We start from the raw sequence: 12,085 nt of genomic DNA, 5'->3' as shown, positions 1-12,085 counted from the left end.
TCAATCTCCAGAATTAGAGCTCGATATTGACTTGGGGACCGGTATTGACTCGGGATCGGTATTGGTCGGCCTCTGACTCTTGAGCTTGATAACACGACTTCATAGCATAGTTTGATTTGGATCCGAGCTCAATAATGACTTCGAACTCGGTATTTGATCGGTCCTTAAAACTTGAGCTCGGTAACCTGGCCTCAGATCTCATCTCGATATTATGAAGACGACCTTCGATCCATTATGTTCTAATCTTGACTAATCATACGAAGGTCAAAACTGATTTTGACCGTATACAGTGTTATTGTTGAGACTCAGAATAAAGATTGCCTTTCGTACCAGACTGGTACTTGGTCAATGTATGCTTAGTGGCGGATGTACAATATGAGCTAGGGGTTTAGCCGATCTCAGTAAAGCTTTGGCTTGGACTATGTATATGTGTTAACAAATCGACTAAATATGTACAAATACTTAAATTTAGAACCTAGTAACTTTTACGATTTGAAATTTTATCATATCCCTTTTAATTTATTGGGTTCGAAATCTGTAAAGTGTACTTGTTTAGTAAGGTTTCCTTTTAAAACATACATAGGGTCTAAGTCAAAAGGTTCGGATGAAGTGGTAGCTCCTTTAAATATAGAAATGATATAAAATAAAGATAGGAAGAAAGCACAAGACTGGAATTTCATCTTTTCCCTTTTTTTTTTGCTTAAATAAATAAATCTCTGATTGCATCCCAAGAGATTATGAATGATTAAGAATGCGTTTATTTTTTGTTTTAGAAAAATTAGTTTTGATTCAAGTGCTATGACTCTTCAATAACTAGGGCTAATGCAAGTTATATGTTTGTCTCGAGTCCTGTTATTGGCTTTTAGAGTTGTTTTAGGAATGATAATTAGCTAGTTGTAATTACAAAGGGACAAATCGTTAACATCATGAGAAAAATATATACTCCTACTTAACTACAATTAAATGGTAAAAATTTATAAGAAAAAAAGATAATCATTACTCGTGTATTTATTGATATGGTTTATACTCATATTGGATATATTACATAGTTTTATTCATGTTAAAGTTTAAACAAAACCAATGCATACATAAAATGTCTGCTTAATCAAAATTAGTTGGCCCCCTCAATTTTACTCACTTTATATGACACTATTATAATTTGGTGAATCAATCATCTTTTTCTTTGGTGTCCGGGTAAACTTGCGTGCACCTCAACTAATTTTACGGGAGACCTGTCACTTCCCACCAGCAACGTATCATGTAACTCTACTCACCAAGACTTGAATAGACGGGAAGAAATCACCTAATCTGGTGCTTTTGCCTCCGCTAAGAATTGAACATGAGATCTCATGGTTCTGAGTTCTCACTTACTTGATTGACAACTAGGGCATACCCTTGAGTGTCAATCATCTTTTTCTTTAACCATAATTTTTTTTTTCATTTTTTAAAGATTTTTTTAATTAGAAAAAGTTGTACGAAATTTTTAATAGCACTTTTAATCTAATTTCTAATTATGTACACAAAATTCTTTTAAAAAGATTGATAAATCAAATATCAGAATTAACACCTAAAGTTAATAATGTAGTCACCAGTAGGGGTATTCATGGTTGGTTGGATCAGTTTTTTCCTAAAAAGAAATCAAACCAAGTAAGTCAATTTTTCAAATATTGGAATCGAACCAAACCAATTAAGTTGAGTTTTTATTAATTCGGTTTTTGTCAGTTTTTTGGTTTTTTCTTTTATTTATCGGGTTCTTCTTAAATATGAGACATACACTATCAAACACATATTCCGGCGATTACATTTTCAATGTAACACTATCAAATCAATTGTTCTTTGAGAAATCTATCATTTACCAAGATATATTGATGATAATTTAATCAAATAGTAATGAATAATTTAAGGACTCAATTAAAAATAGATAATTTTTAACACGAAATAGATTATTGTACTTAGCAAAAGAAAACTATCAATCAAATTAGAATGTAAAGGCAAAAAACTAGATTATTATAATAGTAAAGAACTAGATTGAAAGTGCAATTGATTAACATGTACCATTTATTAAAAACTTTGTATAAAAATATACATATATAGATTGCATCGAAGCTCTTATTGATATTTCACCCTTTTTGGCATATGCCTGCGCTCCTCTCTGCCTTTGTTGCTTCGAGATGCAGGGATCTGAATGATGCAGCAAGTAACAGGAATAATTAATTTTCTTACACTTCTTTTTCTTTCCCGAGCCAAGTGATAATCTGTCATTTGTGATTTTGAAGTTGTGACTGATTTTAGAACGTATATAAAAGGCATATGATAGACATTAGCTTACAATGATTCTACCCTAGTTGAGCTAAATATAAAAAATTTGTGTGTAGCCTTTAGATCTCTACTACAATCAAATGCTAAATATTTATGTAACAGTTATAAATTATGATAGAATACCAAGAAGTGATTGATAGTTAGGTGTTTCACATTCTAGATTTGTTAAGGTTTTATATTAGTATTCAAGTAATACCTAAATTGCTCAAGAGAAATTTCTCTAACTGGATTAAAATTCTTTTCCTTTTGATATATAGCTTGATGAATTATATTGCCACACCCGTGGGGCTAGATTAAACGTTTTACTTATATTATAAGTTCTATGGATTAGAAGTTTAGATTAGTTTCAGTGTCATGCTAATTGATAGTTATCAAAATATTTTCTTATTACACTTACAAATACTAAATATTTTTCGCTAACTTATAAGATTTGATAAAATATCTCGTACATTAATTTCAAAAAAATGCATTTTTAAGAAGAAAAAAACCCACCTACTTTATGTAGGCATTTTGGTCTATTAATATTTTACTTGTTATCTTCCCACTTCTATAAAAGTAATAAATTATTGATGAAATATTGAAAGTTGTTCTTGGACAAAATGAGGTATGATAAATAGTGCTGGTAAACAAACAAACTAGGAGATGGTGTTATATAGTTTGTGATATTGGAGTAATTATTTAAATAGTTATTTTGGGCATTTCCTTCCTATTCTCTTCATCTATTCTCTAACAGATGAATGAGAAATCTAAGCGATTAAGTCGGAAGATTGTAAAGATCATGCACATACGAAGAGTTAGTAATTTACATCATTAAAAATTCTTTCCGACATAGTTTGTAGCTCGCTATATATGGTATTTAGATATTTTGCTAAAATTACGTTTGAAATATTCAGTTTTTGTATAAATTTTAAGAATGGAATTTCCAAAAAGAAAAATATAATTAGTTCATTTTTTGGAAAAAATTCCATCAATGAAACATTTTTTTTACAAATACTAAAATTTTTAAGCTCAATTTTCGCAAAAACTTAAACAACTAACACCTTATTGGTTTAGCTATCTGTATTCAAAAATAAAAACAAAATAAATTCAGAAATGTAGAAGAATAGAAATTAATTCGAGCCCACTGAATTCACAGTGTTTGCTTAAGGAACTTAATCCCCTCCTAGTACCCGAAGTTTAGGTTATTTCCTCCCAGGATAGAACGGATTACGCTCACTGATGTAGCGGTACTTCAAACCCGAGTGACCAACGAACTCAAAGATCGGTAACAAATCATACTTACTGCTTTCTTTATGTTAAAAACAATGCAGAAGGAAGAAGGAGAAATCAGAATTTTTGTAAGCAAAATCTGTAGGAAAGATCATGTATTTATAGCCAAAAAGTTGGATAGTACCGAAGAGTTGCAACTCTTCATTTAAAGGTTGCAACTCAAAATGACTGTTTTATAAAATAATCATTTACACAAACATTTAAAATTCTAACGAGAAATTCAAAACAAAGGAAAAACAATTTACCGTTACAAAAACGGCTAATTTGAATTACAATAATATTATGTTAATATTAATATTACCAAATAAATTTGGTCCAAAAAATTAATCAATCAATCAGATCATTTGACTAAATCCAAATCATCCGAATACGAATCTGAATCTAGCGAGCGAGTGACGACAACGACGACGCGAGGCTTGCCTTCTTCTCTAACTCTTTAAGAGTTAGAAGAAATGCAATAGTATATATACTCATCAACACTCTTTTCCTCCTCCAATATGGGACAATGTTCCTTTGTCAAAGAGGGAAATTCAAAAATTTTATTTTTCCTTCTATTTCCCATTCACTCTATTTTAAGCTATAATAAGCATAAACCCAACAATTCCCCATATGAATGGAGAATGACTAAATTACGGAAATATGCATGAAAAACTGTGTGATTTACAAGCAAGGATTAATTGTATCTGGATAAGTAGGTTTGCCTTTGAACTTTCCTTAGTGAACTTATGCCGTATATACTCGGTCAATTGTTAAATTTGATATCTTTGAACCGTCGAACTTTGGTGCATACCTAGACAACCATAAGTCATACAATCAACCCTTAACCGTCTTTGGTTCTCATTGTTGTGTTCGTTTCATCCATGAACACTGTCTAATTTCATAAGTGCATTGATAACTGGCCATGCAAAATTTTTCTTAAAGCGGCTAACACTTCACACTTACATAGGTGATTCCTAAACGTGTCATCTCGTAGATACACTTTTTGACATACCCCGTATCAAATTTAGAAACCATTAAAAAGTCTTAATGTTTTATCCTTGGTATTCAACATTGCCTCATCACGAGAATGGACCAAAATTTTAGTTGATAATGTTGAACCGTTATTAATGACTTTGTTTGATCTCCTTGAACCTAGATCTTGGGATCTCCAGTCTTCTAGGTAGAGTTACCGCCGCAATGACTTGTCATCTTCCATAATCCCATTCCCCTCGATGATTTTTCAATTACCTCTCTAGTTAGGCCTTTCGTAAGTAGATCCGACACATTATCGCTTGACTTTACGTAGTCAATCGTGATAATTCCCTTAGAGAGTAATTGCCTAACGATTTTATGTCTTCATCGTATAAGACAGGATTTACCGTTATACATAATGCTCACAACTCTTCCAATTGCCGCTTGACTAGCGCAACATATACATATGGGTGTCAATGGTTTGGGCCAAAATAGAATATCTTCCGAGTAATTTTGAAGCCATTCAGCTTCTTCACTCGCTTTATCTAAGGCTACGAACTCAGCCTCCATTGTAGAGCAGGCAATACAAGTTTATTTGGACGAATTCCAAGATATCGCTCCTCTATCAATAGTAAATGCATATCCACTTGTGGAACTAGAATCAGTTGAACTGGTGATCCGATTTGCATCACAGTATCCTTCAATCACCATATGATATTTACTGTAGTGCAAAACAAAGTGTTGGGTATGTTTTAAATATCCAAAAACTCGTTTCATCGCCATCCAATGAAATTGACATGGATTACTCGTGTATCGATTCAATTTACGTATAGCACAAGCTATATCTGGTCAAGTGCAATTCATGATATACATTAAAAATCCCAACACACGAGCATAATCCAATTGTGATATGCTTTGGCTTTTGTTCTTTATAAGTGCAAGATTCACGTCAATTGGAGTTTTTATAACTTAGTGCTTGAATTTATCAAGTACTGTTTATATGTACTAGGAGTGTGACAATGCCAAACCTTTTGGCGTGTGATGACCAGATAGGTCACCTAGAGTTTTAAACCTTAATTCTATGTTTTGAAGCCTCCAATTTTCTTTAAATATTCCTCGATTTGCGTGCACAATCCGGATAATTTTTTCGAAAGGCTTTTATGTTAAAAATTGAGAAAATATGAAATTTTGCCTTAAAATCCATTTAAATTGATTTCGGTCAATGTATTGAGCAAACGGATCCAAATCCATATTTTGACGGTCCCGGTGGGTCCGTATCGTGATTTGGAATTTGGGCGTATGCCCGAAACAAAATTCAGAAGTCCCTAGCTCGAGTTATCATTTTTTCTCGAAAAATTGAAGTTTAAAGGTTTAATGAATTTAAAGATTTGACGAATGTTTGACTTTGTCGATACCAGGGCTGTATTTTTGTTCCGGAACTTGGTATATGTAATGACCCGACTTGTCGTTTTAAGAATTAGCACCTTGTTCTGTGTCTTAAGGTCTCGATAAGTTTCGTAATATATATTATGACCCACAGGAGTGGTCGAATTGGATTTACTGAATATTCAAAATTTAATTAAAAGAAAAATTCTTATTTAGAAGCTTTAATGGAAAGAGTTAGTCAGAGAGTTGACTTTTTAGCAAACGGCCACGGAATGAAATTTTGATGATGTGAATAATTTTGTATGATGATTTCGGACTTAGGCGTATGTTCGGGCTTGGATTTGGAAGTCCGTAGGACAATTCGACGCATTTTGGCGAAAGTTGAAAAATAGAAATTTTTTGGAAAATACTACCGAAGGGTGAATTTTTAATAACGAGGTAGGATTTCGATTCCAGAGATGGGAATAGTTCCATTACGTCAATTATGACTTGTGTGCAAAATTTGAAGTCATTCCAAATTGATTTGATACGTTTCAGCGCAAAATATAGAAGTTGGAAGATTTGAAAACTTATAATTCGATTCGATGCGCGATTCGTAATTTCAACGTTGTTTGACGTGGTTTTAAACCTCGTTTAAGTTTATATTATATTTTAGGACATGTTGGTATATTTGGTTGAGGTCCCGGGGGCCTCGGGAGAGTTTCGAATGGTTAAACGGATCAAATTGGACTGGAACTGTTGGAAATCTGCCACCGGTGTCATCGCATCTGCGATGAAATTGATCGCAAATGCGCCATTGCAGATGCAAGATTGAGGTCGCAGAATCGAAAGGAAAAGGCTTGTGCAGTGGTCACAGATGCGAAAAATATCCCGCACATGCGTGATCGTAGAAGCGGGCAAAGAAGGCGCAGAACCGGAAGGGCATCACAGGTGCGCATGAGGCATCGCAGAAGCAGAAAAACTTCCGCAAATGCGATGGTCGACTGGCCAGTGCACTTCCGCTGAAGAGAGTTTTTACTCGCAAAAGTGGCTTCGCAGGTGCGACTAAAATGTCCGCAGGTGCGAAACTAGGCAGAAACATAAGGATTGAACTTGGTCATTTTTGGCATTTCATTTTGGAATTTCTGGAGCTCGGATTTGGGCGATTCTGGAGGGATTCTTCACAAGCTTGTTTGGGGTAAGTGTTCTATATCCTAAATTGATTATATTTCATGAATCTATGGTTATATTCATCATTTAACTCGGATTTAAATGGAGGAAATCAAGATTTTTGTAAAATCTTCCAAAAACGAAAATTTTAGATTTTGAGGTCGAGTTTTTATTGGAATTCGATAATATTGGTATGGTTGAACTCGTATCTGAATGGGTGTTCGGATTTCATGTAAATTATGTCGGGTTCCGAGGGGCGGGCGCGACGTTGACTTTTGTTGACTTTTTGGAATAATTTTTTAAGTCGGCGTATTATTATCCGAAATTATTTCCGATGAATTTTAATGAAGTTATATAATTAATTTGGATAGATTTGAATGGTTTGGAGGTCAATTCAAACAAGAAGGCGATTTTGAAATAGCGGCATAACTTCAAAAAAAAGTAAGAGTCTTGCTTAACCTCGAGTGGGGGAATTACCCCTTAGACATCGAGTCTTATGTGACATTTGTGAAATGTGAAAAGCTATTTACGTAAGGTAACGAGTACGTACTCAGGCTTATATGTGCAAATTTTATTGGATTAAAGTATTAGACATTATTGTGGAGTAAATTGGGTAATTGTAGACATTTATTAAATCATCTATTTGCCATGCCTAAATCCTTGTTGTTGAATTTGTTTTTATATAACAATTTGATGTGATTGTTACTTGAAATATTTATGAAATTTCGTGAGTATTGTTGGCTTAATATTTCTTGGAAATTGATTTCAATATGAATTTTTCGTATGCAAATAATTAATTAAGAAAGTTTAAAAAGAAGTGTTAATATAATTATCTAAATTTGGATTAATGAAGGCTTTGCTTTATGCTGAGTAATTTCTATCTATGTTGATAGTTTTGGGGTGTTATACACATTGTGTGGAGCCTTCGACTATTTATTGTGAAATTAATTGATTTGGTTGCATCTTTGGAATTTTAGTTGTAGCCATTGGGCAAATTGTGATATGAATTGATTTTGTTATGTTGCCGTAATAATTTTTCGTGTAAATTATTTTGTTGTGTGAGTTATTATTTTGAGGAGATAAGGGTGGCATTTCACCGTTGATATTATGTGGGTATAAGGGTGGTATTTCACTGTTGTTGTGTTTGTTGGAATATTGTCTGGGCTGAGCGATAAGGGCGGTTATAGGAGCGATAAGGGTGGCAATAGGAGCGATAAGGGTGGCTATTAATATTGTCAGGGCGGAGGGATAAGGGTGTCTATAGGAGAGATAAGGGTGACTATTGTCAGGGATGATATATGATGATGTGGAGTTGTGGTGTTGACAATTTTCATGTGGTGTTGTGATTTTCTTGTGTTTATTTTTATACCTTGTGCAATTTGTCTTGTTGTTGGTAAATTGATAACAATCTGATTTATGTTAAAATTGAGAGCATGTGGCTATTGCCAGGCGGATTATAAAATGAAATATGGGCACGAGGTGTCGTAAGTAAATAATGAGGAAATTGGCACGTGAATTATCCGTGCAATTGTGATATGAAATGTGGGCACGAGGTGTTGTGATTATATGATAATGATATTTGGCACGTGAATTGTCCGTGCAATTATGATAGAAATGAGGGCACGATGTGCCGGGAAAAATATGATGATTTAATTATGGGCACGAGGTGTCGTGGAAATATGAAAGAGGGTTGAGACCCGTGTTTATGAAAAATATGAAAATGGGCTGAGACCCGTGGTTGAATGATTATGAAATGAAGTGTCACATGGTGACTTTTTAATTGAAAGTATTATATTCAAAAATATTTATTTGGAAGGACTTTAATTTAGAAAATATTATTTGAAAGAATTGTATTTGAAAGATATTTATTTGAGAAAATTATATTTGAAGAGATTTAGTGAAAGAAGTTTTTGTTCGAAAGATGTTTATTTGAGGAAATTATATTTGAAAAAGAACTTTATTCGTAAGAATTATAGGTGAAAGATATTTAATTGAAGAACTTGATTTATCTGGGTGTAATTGTATTTATCAGTTGTTGAGCGATATTAATGGTGATTTTATTGTCTTACTGTGCATATCATCAGTTGTTTTATGTTGCCTTTATTGTTATTTGCTTTCTATTATTTTGTATATTATATTGCACATGCTATTAGACTAGTGAGTATCTTGACTGTACCTCGTCTCTACTCCACCGAGGTTAGTCTTGATACTTACTGGGTACCGACCGTGGTGTACTCATACTACACTTCTGCACATTTTTGTGCAGAGCCATGTATTGAAGATATCAGACTTGAGCAGAGTTAAAGCGGGATCGTAAGGATTCAAGGTAGAGCTGCTTGGTCGTCGCAGTCCCTTTGAGTCTTTTTATTTTATTGTACTGTTAATTTTAAATCAAACAATATTGTATATTCGGTCCTCGTGATCATTCCATGTATTCAGTTAGAGTTCGTTACTCAGTACTACCAGTCTTGGGAGGTTGTCTATTCATATTTATTTCGCAGCTAGTTTTGATTACTTATTTAACTCAAAAAATGGCTTCAAAATGTAATGAAAATCGGCTTACCTAGTCTTAGAGACTAGGTGCCATCAATACGCCTGTGGTGAAATTTTGGATCGTGACAGTATATGACCATTACTATATTTATGACTTGTCTGCAAAATTTGGTAAAAATCGGAGTTGGTTTGACGTGATTCAGACTTCAAGTTGTTAAAATGGAAGTTCTAAAGTTTCATTGAAAGTTTCATTTGATTTGGTGTCTGATTCGTAGTTCTAGGCATTATTTTGGAGTTTTGATCGCGCGAAGGAGTTCGTATGATATTTTTGGACTTGTGTACACGTTTGGTTTGGAACCCCGAGGGCTCGGGTGAGTTTCAGAGAGGCTACAGAAGGGTTTTGGACTTAGGATCATAGCTGGTGTTCTACTATTTATGGTACAGGCCTCAAACTTCCTGTTAGGGTCGCATTTACGAGCTATTTCCTCGCATTTGCGAAAAATAGCTGGACACCAAAGGTTCGCAATTGTGAAGTGGGTCGGGGGAAGCAATGTTCGCTTTTGCAATCAAAATGATCACAATTGCGAGGAGTTCAAGTTCGCAAATGCGAGCAAACCATCGCAATTGCGATGACAGTAGAGGTGTGAGACTTTCGCATTTGCATAGGGTTTTTCGCATTTGCGGGGTTCGCAATTGCGACATCTACGCCTGGACTTAAGCTCAGTTCGACAAGATTTTTCTCATTCTTTCAAACTTTCAAACCTATAAACCCTAGAGGCGATTTTTCCAAGAACTTTTCTTCCCTAATTCATTGGTAAGTGATTCTAACCTATTTTCTTTCAATTACCCAATACATTTCATAAGATTTCAACCTATAATCTAGGATTTTCATGGTAGAAATTGGGAATTTGAGTGGAATTGGGATTTTTGTAAAATTGAAATTTATACCTCAAATTGAGGTCGGATTTCGAAACAAATTACATAACTGGGCTATGGGTGAATGGATAATCGGATTTTGGTCTGAATTTCGGGTGTGGACCAAGCGAGCCTGGGAGTTGACTTTTGTTGACTTTTTCAATAATGACCTAAATTGAATATTTTGCATTCGTGGGTAGTTCCTAAAGCTTATTTTGAATCGTTTGGCTGATAATTTGCTTGATTTGGTTGTCTTGGAGGCTTGTTCGCAGGCAAAGCCGTGGTTGAGCTTTGAGTTGATTTTTGGAGCGAGGTAAGTGTTGAGTTTAACCTGAGTTTAACCTTGATTTGAGGGAATTAGGAACCCTCGGATTATGTGCTATGTGAAATTCATGTGTTGCGCCGTATATGCGAGGTGATGAGTGCTTATACGCTGCCGAATTACTTGTTTCCCTGATCTTCCGCTTTTCCTTAATTGTTTTCTTCCATGTATTAATTGCTGTGTGCTTTAAATGCCTTCCTTGATTTATTTGCTACTTGTTAATCATTGTCCCTCGTGTTAAAATGTTAGACCTTCCCATACTTTCATGACTCGATGCTAATTGCCTTAATTGACTTACTAGAACCTTTAATTGTCATTTACTAGACTTGTCTTGTCGTACAATATTACATATGTGAATTCCCACGTTTGTACGAGATTTTCTTTCTGATTTTGCTTTATATTCATCAATTGTAGAGATTCCTGTGATTTGAGTTATTGATTGTTTGTGCACATTGAATATTCGGTACTGATATGGTGGGATCGTGTTGCACGCCGCAATATATGAAACAAGGGTGGATTGATATGGTGTATTAAGGGTGAATTTGTACTGACATGGTAGGATCGAGTTGCACGCTGCAACAAGTGAAGTAAGGGTGGATTCATACAATGAAATAAGAGTGAATTGTGATATTGATTCTATTATATGGTGGGATCGGGTTGCGCGCCGCAACATATATTTATTTATGATTGTGATATTGTTACGGTGGAGTAAGGGAGGATTGTGTTGTACGGTGGGATCGGATTGCACACCGCAACAATCTATGTGTTTCTATTTCCTTGAGTTGTGTTGGTTTCGATATTTTCCATATGACACTGTAAGGATTGGTAATTCTGATCGATATTGGTTATTCTTCGAGGATTTAGCAATTATCTTCAGTTAACTGCTTTATTTCGTTATGTATTTTCCTTTCCAATTTTTATTTGATATTGCGTACAGGTTATAGTGTAAGTGACCTGCCTTAGCCTCGTCACTACTTCGCCGAGGTTAGGCTCGGCATTTACAAAGTACATGGGGTCGGTTGTACTCATACTACACTCTACACTTCTTGTGTAGATTTTGGAGTCGGTCCCATCGACGGATATTAGCTTGCTCGGGTTGACTAGTTGCGGGAGACTTGAGGTATAGCTGCTCAGCGTTCGCAGCTCCTAGAGCCCCTTTCCCTTTTTATTAGCTGGGTATTTTCCCTCAGACAACTTATGTTTTATTCAAACCCTTATTTATACTATTGTAGTAGCTCGTGCACTTGTGACACCGGGTCCAGGATTGTATTAAATATTTCA

Source organism: Nicotiana tomentosiformis, chromosome 1 (genome assembly GCF_000390325.3).
Source record: "Nicotiana tomentosiformis chromosome 1, ASM39032v3, whole genome shotgun sequence".
Taxonomy (NCBI): Eukaryota; Viridiplantae; Streptophyta; class Magnoliopsida; order Solanales; family Solanaceae; genus Nicotiana; species Nicotiana tomentosiformis.
Note: the sequence above shows the minus strand (reverse complement) of the source record.